A 12245-nucleotide genomic window follows, 5' to 3' on the forward strand; every position below is an offset into this window, starting at 1 on the left:
AGCATCTCTAACTGTTACCGGGAGGGCATTCCAGAGTACTGGAGCCCGAATAGAAAACGCTCTATAGCCCGCAGACTTTTTTTTGGCTCTGGGAATCACTAATAAGCCGGAGTTCTTTGAACGCAGATTTCTTGTCGGGACATATGGTACAATACAATCGGCGAGATAGGCTGGAGCTAAACCGTGTAATATTTTATACGTAAGTAGTAAAACCTTAAAGTCGCATCTTAAGTGCACAGGAAGCCAGTGCAAGTGAGCCAGTATAGGCGTAATATGATCAAACTTTCTTGTTTTTGTCAAAAGCCTTGCAGCCGCATTTTGTACCAACTGTAATCTTTTAATGCTAGACATAGGGAGGCCCGAAAATAATACGTTACAGTAATCGAGACGAGACGTAACGAACGCATGAATAATGATCTCAGCGTCGCTAGTGGACAAGATGGAACGAATTTTAGCGATATTACGGAGATGAAAGAAGGCCGTTTTAGTAACACTCTTAATGTGTGACTCAAACGAGAGAATTGGGTCGAAGATAATACCCAGATTCTTTACCGAGTCTCCTTGTTTAATTGTTTGGTTGTCAAATGTTAAGGTGGTATTATTAAATAGATGTTGGTGTCTAGCAGGACCGATAATCAGCATTTCCGTTTTCTTAGCGTTGAGTTGCAAAAAGTTAGCGGACATCCATTGTTTAATTTCATTAAGACACGCCTCCAGCTGACTACAGTCCGGCGTGTTGGTCAGCTTTAGGGGCATGTAGAGTTGAGTGTCATCAGCATAACAGTGAAAGCTAACACCGTACTTGCGTATGATGTCACCCAGCGGCAGCATGTAAATACTAAAGAGTGCAGGGCCAAGAACCGAACCCTGGGGAACTCCGCACGTTACCTTGACATAGTCCGAGGTCACATTGTTATGGGAGACGCACTGCATCCTGTCAGTAAGATAAGAGTTAAACCAAGACAAGGCTAAGTCTGACATACCAATACGTGTTTTGATACGCTCTAATAAAATATTATGATCGACGGTATCGAAAGCGGCGCTAAGATCAAGAAGCAGCAACATAGATGACGCATCAGAATCCATCGTTAGCAATAGATCATTAGTCATTTTTGCGAGGGCTGTCTCCGTAGAGTGATTTGCCCTGAAACCGGATTGAAAAGGTTCACAGAGATTGTTAGTCACTAAGTGTTCATTTAGCTGCTGTGCAACAGTTTTTTCGAGAATTTTGGAAATAAACGGAAGGTGGGAGACCGGTCGGTAGTTTACCATGAGGTCAGGATCGAGGTTAGGTCTTTTGAGCAGAGGATGAATAACCGCTTTTTTGAATGCTAGGGGAACAGTGCCGGAGGAAAGTGATAAGTTTATAATATTTAACACTGATGGACCTAATAATACAAACAGTTCCTTGATAAGTTTCCCAGGAAGTGGGTCAAGTAAACATGTTGTTTGTTTTATCCCACTTACACGCTGTAATAATTCCTCTAATGTTATTTCATCAAAAATAGAGAGACTATTTTGGAGGGCAGTGTCCGTCGTATATACAGTCGTATTTGTGTTAATAGAACCCAGTTGTAGCTGGGATGCGTTGTCTTTAATCTCCTTTCTAATGAGTTCAATTTTCTTATTAAAGAAATTCATAAAATCATCTGCCGAGTGGGTGGAGCTACTGGGAGGAGTCCCTTGTTGGGTTAGCGATGCTACTGTACTAAACAGAAATTTAGGATCGTTTTTGTTGAGGCGGATGAGATTTGAGTAGTATTTAGCTTTAGCTAAGGTAAGCATGCGTTTATAAGTTATTAAACTATCACTCCATGCTTGATGGAAAACCTCAAGTTTAGTCGCGCGCCATTTGCGTTCCAGTTTTCTACATGATAATTTATGAGCTCTAATTTCTTCTGTAAACCATGGGGTGCGCCTTTTAGGGGCCCTTTTTTGCTTTAGCGGTGCTATACTATCAATAATTTCGCGCAAGGCATCGTCAAAGTTGTTAGTGAGTTTATCAATAGAGCCGACATAATTTGGGAATGGTGCTATTACCGAAGGCAGTAGGTCAGCAAGAGTCATCGTTGTGGCAGCATTAATGTTGCGGCCGCTATAGCAGTTATTATTATTATTAGCTTGTTGACAAAGAGTCAAAACTTCAAATTTTATAAGGTAATGATCGGACATTACTTTAGTATATGGAAGTATCATAACTTTGGAGGTGGTGACACCCCTGACAAGCACTAGATCTATTGTATTACCGTTGCGATGCGTGGGTTCATGTATTATTTGTGTAAGACCACAGCTATCAATTATGGTTTGGAGCGCCACGCACTGAGGGTCCGATGGGGTATTCATATGGATATTAAAGTCCCCCATTATGATTATATTGTCGGCGTGCGTCACTAGATCAGCAACGAACTCTGAGAATTCACTGATAAAGTCCGAATAGGGCCCAGGGGGGCGGTAGATAACAGCCAGGTCGAGAGGTAGCGGTGTGACGGACCTCATAGTAAGCACCTCAAACGATTTATATTTATTATTTAGGTTAGGGGTAAGGTTGAAATTTTCATTGTATATTAGTGCGACACCCCCTCCCCTTTTAAGAGGGCGGGCAACATGCGCATTCGTATAGTTAGGAGGAGATGCCTCATTGAGCGCAAAAAATTTGTCCGGTTTGAGCCAGGTTTCGCTAAGACCAATGACGTTAAGATTGTTGTCTCTAATGACCTCATTAACCAATAACGCCTTGGGAGACAATGATCTTATGTTTAAAAAGCCCATATTATAGGTATTGGGCTGTTTTGACGAGTTTTTGTTAAGATTATCCGTAGTGGCAATATTAACAATGTTGCGTTTATTATGCGTAGTGCACTTTAAATAGTTTCGACCATATCTAGGAATTGATATGACGGGAATTTTCCGATTGTTTGCTTGGTGCTGCAATAGACTGGACATATCATAATTTGCCACCTCAGTAGAATGCATGTCCACCTCTGACACAGACACAACAGAAAAAACATTATGTGAATTGTGTATTATTCTAAGAGAATTGCTATGCGTACATGGATTATCCAGCCTGGCGCTGGCTAGTTCTAGCTTAACTGACTCCTCACCCGGACTAACAGACATTGTAATTGCCTGTGACCGGGCTTGCTCTAGTGTAGTCAGTCAAGTGAGACTTAAATAGTAGTCTATGTTTCTAGACAGGATGATGGCGCCTTCCTGGTTAGGGTGAAGGCCGTCTCTCATCAGCAAGCCTGGTTTGCCCCAGAAAGAGGGCCAGTTATCAATAAACGTTAGTCCCTGCGTCCTACAGTAGCTAGCCAACCACTTGTTAAGCGAGACTAATCTGCTATATCTCTCATCATTGCCTCTCGCAGGCAGGGGGCCAGAGACAATTACTCGATGCCTGGACATCTTTCTGGCGAGATCACAAGTCCTGGCTATGTTTCTCTTTGTAATCTCTGACTGTCTCATTCTAGTGTCATTGGAGCCAACGTGTACAACTATATTCGCATAATTAGTGGTGCGATTAGCCTGTCGTACGTGTTTACTAGGCCTGTTGCGAGTTAGCTCCCTAAGATTAGCTTCAATGTCAGGTGCTCTGGCCCCGGGGATACACTTTATTGTGGCTGGTTTGCTAAGCTTTATGTTTCGGGTGATGGAGTCCCCTATAACTAAGGTGTGGTGCCCGGTAGACTGGGGTGTAGGACTAGCTAAAGAGCTAAATCTATTATGCGTCTCAACCGGTACACCGTAGCGTAAATTGGTTTTATACAGACCCTTTGGTCGTCCAACAGCTATGAAATTATAAAATGGCATTGCTGACTTGACAATATGTCTAATATTATTATTTCTGACATAAATTGATAAGCGCATAGACAAAACTTCTCTTTCTCTCTCCCTCTCTCTTTCGTCTGTCTCGCGATCACCTCCTTTCTAATCTGTGCACAACTGTGCCTGTAGCAAAAGAGCATTACAAACATATAGACACAAAACAGCGGCCGCAGAACAGTTTTAGCTTTGATAAATCACATTGCAAGTGCTAAATGATTAGTGTGGCTGTTTTAGTAATCAGCACATATACGAAGACAGACACGCTAAATGGATTGCGCTCTTCATTTTGTTCATTTAAGAGTCGCTATCCTCTTAGCACGAGCTTAGTAGATCAGCTTTGCAAGTGCTAGCAAGTCCGTACGTGTTTTAATACACGCAAACCTTTAGTAGCTCAGGCCTATTGCGTTCGAAATGACAACTGGTTTTCTTACAGTACGTGGTGCAACCTTTAACTAATTAGTGCATTTTCTGAGGAATGACCCTGTGATTTGTTTATTGACTGGATGACTGCATGCACTGACTGGTACAGTATATGCAGTTACTTAAGTATAAGAGCCACTTAATTGTATGCACTACATCAGGTTATGACAACAGTGGCCAGACTGGGACATGTATAATAGATTGTGTGCTTATCCAGCTTAGGTTTTAGGATTTACTACCGCCAACACGCATTCCTACGAAGCTGCCTAACGTTTTCATCAGAATACATTGCCGTGGTATGTCATGTGCTGGAGCTAACCTTCCAATAGCAGTCCTGTCTACTGACCAATAAAAAATCAGAGCCTATGGAACCCCCGCCCACTGACCAATCAGTTGTCTCTAAAGGTGAAGTCACCGTTCATTGACAATAAGTGGAGATTGGCCCGTACAGTCTTGGAAGAGTTAAAAGCAAGGATATGCGAGTATCTGGCAAAACCTTTTTCTTTTGTCCTTAATTATCATGAAATAAAGTTATAGAATGTTGTTGGAGGGACTAACTCATCTCTGACAGCATCTTCGTATACAAAGACACGCGTATGGTGAAACCGTAACTTTACAGTGCCCATGCAAATGACAAAGAATTCATTTTTTAAGTATTTTTATTTTTTTTATATATCCATTATCATTTCTATTTTTTCGATATATCACAAGTGCCAAACTCAAGGCTGGGTGCCAGATCTTGGGACGGCGTGGCGAAGTTGGTAGAGTGGCTGTGCCAGCAATCGGAGTGTTGCTGGTTACTGGGGTTCAATTCCCACCTTCTACCTTCCTAGTCACGTCCGTTGTGTCCTTGGGCAAGACACTTCACCCTTTGCCTCTGATGGCTGCTGGTTAGCGCCTTGCATGGCAGCTCCCGCCATCAGTGTGTGAATGTGTGTGTGAATGGGTAAATGTGGAAATACTGTCAAAGCGCTTTGAGTACCTTGAAGGTAGAAAAGCGCTATACAAGTATAACCCATTTATCATTTATTTATTTATTTATGATTTTATATGGCCCGGAAACCTGGAAATAATGTGTCAAAGTATTTTATTTACTAAATGTATTAGTTTTTTTTAATTTTGACTGAAAAAAGTACATGAACTGCACACAGTTGCATATCTTTTAAACTTTAGTATTATCTAAAATCCATTAATTTTCTACTGTGTATCCCTTTTGGGGTAACAATGCTCCATGCTCTCGAGCAGTGGTCCCCAACCAATTTTTTTTAATTTTATTTTTTTTTATTAAATCAACATAAAAAACACAATATATACATTATATATCAATATAGATCAATACAGTCTGCAGGGATACAGTCCGTAAGCACACATGATTGTATTTCTTTGCTTGTCGTGGCAGTCCCATCCCACCTTGGACCAAATACACGGCAACCTACCTTGAGCAAGCACCTGTCTGAGCCAACGTAGTTTTCTGGTCACTGCTTCCGTGCCAAGACAGAGCTGATATCACAGCTCCTCCTTTGGATACAATTTACCAGGAGTCGCCTCACCTACCCCGAAGTAATTGGACGGGACGCTGGGATCCTTGTTTCAGAGCTGTGCTCTGCCATGGGTGACCCCGACTGCTGGCGGAGGGTTGTGCAAGGTCTCTCGGCTACGGCCGCACATTGATGATGAACAATGCAACAAATATTATATTAACATACATGCCAAACATTTTTTGTAATATTATAAATACATACTTAAATATCCATCAAATTGTAAACTGTAAATAAACAATAGATTTTACGGTAAAAAAAATGACTGGCAGCTCAGTTATCAGAATTAAACTGTAAAAAAAAAAAAATGTAATAAAGTTTTTATGGTTAAAAATAACTTGTAGAGTTTTGCCATCCAAAAGCAGTAATACTGTTTTTCCATATGTAATAATATGTTGTAAAAACCACCGCAAATTGACAGTACGGTAAAATTCTGGCGACTGAGGTGCCAGTTTTGTTTTTGCTTTTTACCACAAAAGCCACAGTGTGTGTAAAAAAAACATTTTTACAATTAAATACATAGGAAATTTTGCAATAATATCATGAGAAGAATCCTCATACATTTATATTCATATTTTATTCACTGTTACAAGTGGCCCTTTGAGGGCGACATAACTGGGATGTGGCCCTCAATGAAAACGAGTTTGACACCCCTGCTAAAAGTGAACTGAATCTCCTTCCGTTTGTCGCCTCAGCTCCTCAGCCCGTGTGCTGGGTCCTGCTTCTTGATTCTTAATTTTATTTTGTATTTCTGTTAAATACATCAATATCCTTGTAATTTCCTGCATTAAAAAATATTAAAAATGTTTAATTTGTAAATGCTACCATGTTCGTCTGACATCACCGAGTTTGCCAATGAAAGAATAAAACAATAATAGTCTTATACACCATTAAAATAAAGAAGTGTATTGCAGGTCATACGGTGTGTCGTTGTTCTCTAATGATGCAGTAAATTCACATATCTGGGTTTTTTAGGTTACCAATTCTCTCCAGCATTTAGCAGCTGCAACCGTGTTCCCTTTAGCAAGTAGACTACCTTCATATATGATATTACAAATTGTTCTTCCCAATCCCGAGTGAAATAAGTGTTGTCGGCACAATGTTCATGATTATGATTGGTCATCTGCTGCTAACAACGCCCCTGACAAGATTAGAAATTCCTGGCTTGAATAATCATATTATTATCCAGTGTAGTGCCACCGCCTAACCCAGTATTTTTCAACCACTGTGCCGCGGCACACTAGTGTGTGCCGTGAGATACTGTCTGGTGTGCCGTGGGAGATGATGTAATTTCACCCAATTGGGTTAAAGGCCTACTGAAATGAATTTTTTTTATTTAAACGGGGATAGCAGATCTATTCTATGTGTCATACTTGATCATTTCGCGATATTGCCATATTTTTGCTGAAAGGATTTAGTATAGAACAACGACGATAAAGATTGCAACTTTTGGTATCTGATAAAAAAAAGGCTTGCACCTACCGGAAGTAGCGTGACGTAGTCAGTTGAACATATACGCAAAGTTCCCTATTGTTTACAATGATGGCCGCATGAAGTGAGAGAGATTCGGACCGAGAAAGCGACAATTTCCCCATTAATTTGAGCGAGGATGAAAGATTTGTGGATGAGTAAAGTGCAAGTGAAGGACTAGTGGGGAGTTGAAGCTATTCAGATAGGGAAGATGCTGTGAGAGGCGGGGGTGACCTGATATTCAGCTGGGAATGACTACAACAGTAAATAAACACAAGACATATATATACTCTATTAGCCACAACACAACCAGGCTTATATTTAATATGCCACAAATTAATCCTGCATAAAAACACCTGCGTGTTTGTTATGCTAGCTCCTAGCTCCTCTGCTAGCTCCTAGCTCCATAGAACACGCCAATACAATTCAAACACCTGATCAACACACACAATCACTCAGCCCAAAAGACCGTTTACCTAACCCAAGGTTCATAAAGCTTATATATTTTTAAAAAGTTACGTACGTGACGCGCACATACGGTCAAGTTATCGAATGTTTAGCAGCCAAGGCTGCATACTCACGGTACCTGATATTCAGCTGGGAATGACTACAACAGTAAATAAACACAAGACATATATATACTCTATTAGCCACAACACAACCAGGCTTATATTTAATATGCCACAAATTAATCCTGCATAATAACACCTGCGTGTTTGTTATGCTAGCTCCTAGCTCCTCTGCTAGCTCCTAGCTCCATAGAACACGCCAATACAATTCAAACACCCGATCAACACACACAATCACTCAGCCCAAAAGACCGTTCACCTAACCCAAGGTTCATAAAGCTTATATATTTTTAAAAAGTTACGTACGTGACGCGCACGTACGGTACGGTACGTGTTATGCTAGCTCCTAGCTCCTCTGCTAGCTCCTAGCTCCATAGAACACGCCAATACAATTCAAACACATGATCAACACACACAATCACTCAGCCCAAAAGACCGTTCACCTAACCCAAGGTTCATAAAGCTTATATATTTAAAAAAAGTTACGTACATACATAAAAAAAAGCCAAAGCTGCATACTCACAGTAGCACGTCTGCGTCTTTGTCATCCAAATCAAAGTAATCCTGGTAAGAGTCTGTGTTGTCCCAGTTCTCTACAGGCGTCTGTGTATCCAAATCAAAAGTCCTCCTGGTTAGAGTCTCTGTTATCCGAGTTCTTCCATCTTGACTGCATCTTTCGGGAATGTAAACAAAGAAGCGCCGGCTGTGTACTGTTGTGGCTGACTACGTTCGAAAAATACGTCCATTTCGCACCGACAACTTTCTTCTTTGCTTGCTCGGCTTCCTTCTCCATAATGCAATGAACATGATTGAAACAGATTCACGAACACAGATGTCCAGAATACTGTGGAATTATGAAATGAAAACAGAGCTTTTTCGTATCGGCTTCAATGTGGAAGGCATACCCGTGTTCGTCGGGCTACGTCACACGCATACGTCATCCTCAGAGGCGTTTCCAACCGGAAGTTTAGCGGCAAATTTAAAATGTCACTTTATAAGTTAACCCGGCCGTATTGGCATGTGTTATAATGTTAAGATTTCATCATTGATATATAAACTATCAGACTGCGTGGTCGGTAGTAGTGGGTTTCAGTAGGCCTTTAAACTAATTTTTTGCAAACCAGTAATCATAATCCGCAAATAATGTGCCGTTGTTGAGTGTCGGTGCTGTCTAGAGCGCGGCAGACTAACCGTGTAATACTCTTCCATATCAGTAGGTGGCAGCAGGTAGCTAATTGCTTTGTGGATGTCAGGTACGTGGTTTGTCGTGATCACAATATGCAGACGACAATAGGAGGCAGTAAAAAGGTATCTAATGCTTAAACCAAAAATAAACAAAAGGCGAGTGCCGTTAAGAAACGGCATTGAAGCTTAGGGATGGCTATGCAAAACCAAACTAAAACTGAACTGGCTGCAAAGTAAACAAAAACAGAATGCTGGACGACAGCAAAGACATGCAGCGTGTGGAGCAGCAGACGGCGTCCACAAAGTACATCCGTATGACATGACAACCAATAACAAAATAGGAAGACAAGACAAGAGCTAAAACACTGCACACAGGAAAACACCAAAAAAAATCCAAATAAGTCACGGCGTGATGTGACAGGTCGTGACAGTACACCTACTTTGAGACGAGCTATAGTGATGCATGGTTGGTTATGGATTGAATTTATATCAAACAATTGCGAGAACGACTTTTTACTGTCAATATCGGCTGCTGAGTTTCATTTTTTAAATGTTTTCTGCTAGTGGTGTGCCTCTGGATTTTTTCAATGAAAAAAATGTGCCTTGGCTCAAAAAAGGTTGAAAAACACTGGCCTAACCAACGTCTTCGATTTTTACCAAGCCAGACAACAAAGGAGAAATCCTGGCTAACTTCATCATGATTTGTAGTACAGGACCCTGGTATACTGTATGTGCAGAAATGGTACTGTATTCCCCTAAAAGAACAAATCCAATATATACGTTAAACAGGTGAGAAATAATTCAAAATAAGATAGTGTTAACAAACACTGGTTTAAGCTTTTTTATTGTGCAGGAGTAGTGGGTACATGGTTTCCGGTCAAATATCTGTTAGGTTGAGGACTGTGAAAGTTTTGGAACCACTGGTGTAAATCATTTGAGTGTAATGCTCAAATGATTTATATATATATATATATATATATATATATATATATATATATATATATATATATATATATATATATATATATATATATATATATATATATATATATATATATATATATATATATATATATATATATATATATATGTATGATATACATACATATATACCAAAGAGACCTCTCACGTGGATTGCTATGCACTTTTCGGTCTCATTCTAACCATAAAACAGTTTTTGCCGGATTCAGTGCTCGTACAGCACAGATGTTCATTTTACTGAACCCTGAACAAACTGCTGCCATACTAAACAACCTATGGTTACATCATGCAGGTTAAAAAACATCTTATCATGTTACCTTTCCAGCGAAAAAGGCGATATAACTGATAATTGTTGTTGTTTATTGCAGCCGCTCTGATTGCTGCTTTGAATGACAAGATGCTAAAGTGAACATAAAGAACAGCTTCTTTCCCAGGGCCATAACCACCCTGAACGGACTGCCCCATTGACCCTCATAACTGCCTTCTCTTTGGTGCAATAACCCATTCCACCAACCACCCTGTTTTTTTTCATGTAGATATTCATGTATATATTCATTTCACCCACTTTGCACTTCTATATTTTTTATATTTTTATATATTTACACATTGTTTTCTTGCATGCACACATCGCACTGTATGGAATGGCCTCAATCTCGTTACCCTGCGTAATGACAATAAAGCTGATTCTGATTCTGATTCTGATGCTAAAGTCAACATACACGTCCTCCTGTTTGAAGCCAAAGGGGAGGGAGATTAAAAATGAGGGCTGCCAAGTAATTATTTTTTAAATCAGATTAATCACACTCTTGAACTGTGATTAATTATGATTAATCACAGGTTACTATTTGCTTGCATAAATTACATTTGCTTCAGAAAATACCCCAATATTTGGATACGGATGCAATGTTGTAGTCAGACTGTCATACAGGAACATTTTTAAATGTTTTACTGAACTGCAGGTCATTGATTTGCTCAAAACTTGGTGACAGTATTTTTAAAGTCTTTGCAGTAATAAAGCAAACAAGGTACAGATGTACAGTATATCAATAGATAATGTATTTGTGAGGTCTATTTATATAGCGCTTTTCTTTAGAGATTTAAAGCTTTACATAGTGAAACCCATTATATACATCCTTTAAGCAACATTTAAACCAGTGTGAGTGGTACTGGGAGCAGGTGGGTAAAGTCTCTTGCCCAAGGACACAACAGCTGTGACAAGGATGGCAGAAGCGGGAATCGAACCTGGAGCCCTCAATTTCGAAAAGGCATTGTTTAATTTATCTGTGGTAAACGCAGGTAAACTCAGCCAGTATAGTTCGCTGTCCTATTTTTGCTGTCCTTGTAGCATTCATGCTATCGGCGGGACACGGACCTTCGACGCCTCGTTATAGCCCCCGACTTACTGCCTGCTCACGGACCTCCAAGCGCTGCCTTGTTCCTCTTGATCTTCCGCCTCTCTCGCTTAACACTACCGGTAACACTCAACAGCTAATCGCCACATATACAGCTTATGGATTTATTACACGCTTCATTTCTGATTATTATATATCGTGCATATATAATAAATAACATAGAGCTAAATACGATTTCCCTGTTGTCTGTGCTGTGTCCTCCTCCTGTCACACTGACGTGACGTGACCACTGCCTGTGCAATGGCCGCCACCTTCCAGTGGTAAAAACAAACACCGATTTATTTTTATTTATTATAACGCAATAAAAAAATATTAAATACATGTGTTAACGTTGACAGCCCAACTAAAAATGTACATTATGTCAACATTCATTCTTTTAAAGTTCTCCAACAGAAAACTATTTTGTCCCCCAAAAAAACAGCTACAGTGTATCAGTGAATACAGCTGATTATTGAGTGAGGCTGTCAAAATGAATGCATTAATGCAGATTAATCCATCATCATTAATAAAGAGGACCAATGAATTTAGTATTTTCTGACTCACATACATTGATGTTGGATACTCGTTTTAAAAGGGAACTGCACCTTTTTGGGGCATTTTGCCTATCGTTCACAATCATTATGAAAGACATGATATTTTTAATGCATTCTAACTTAATTACATTAAATAATGGGAGCTCCACTATTTCGCCCTTAAAATGCAATAAATAACCATTCAAAAAGTGCAGACAATACTCTATTTACATTTTGTGATTTCACGATTAACCAAGTATTAGTGATATTTTTATGATAACCGCTAACCCAGACAAACTATTTATAGTGGCGCCGTGATCACTTCCGTGTGTC

The sequence above is a fragment of the Entelurus aequoreus genome, linkage group LG07, assembly GCF_033978785.1.
Source record: "Entelurus aequoreus isolate RoL-2023_Sb linkage group LG07, RoL_Eaeq_v1.1, whole genome shotgun sequence".
Taxonomy (NCBI): domain Eukaryota; kingdom Metazoa; phylum Chordata; class Actinopteri; order Syngnathiformes; family Syngnathidae; genus Entelurus; species Entelurus aequoreus.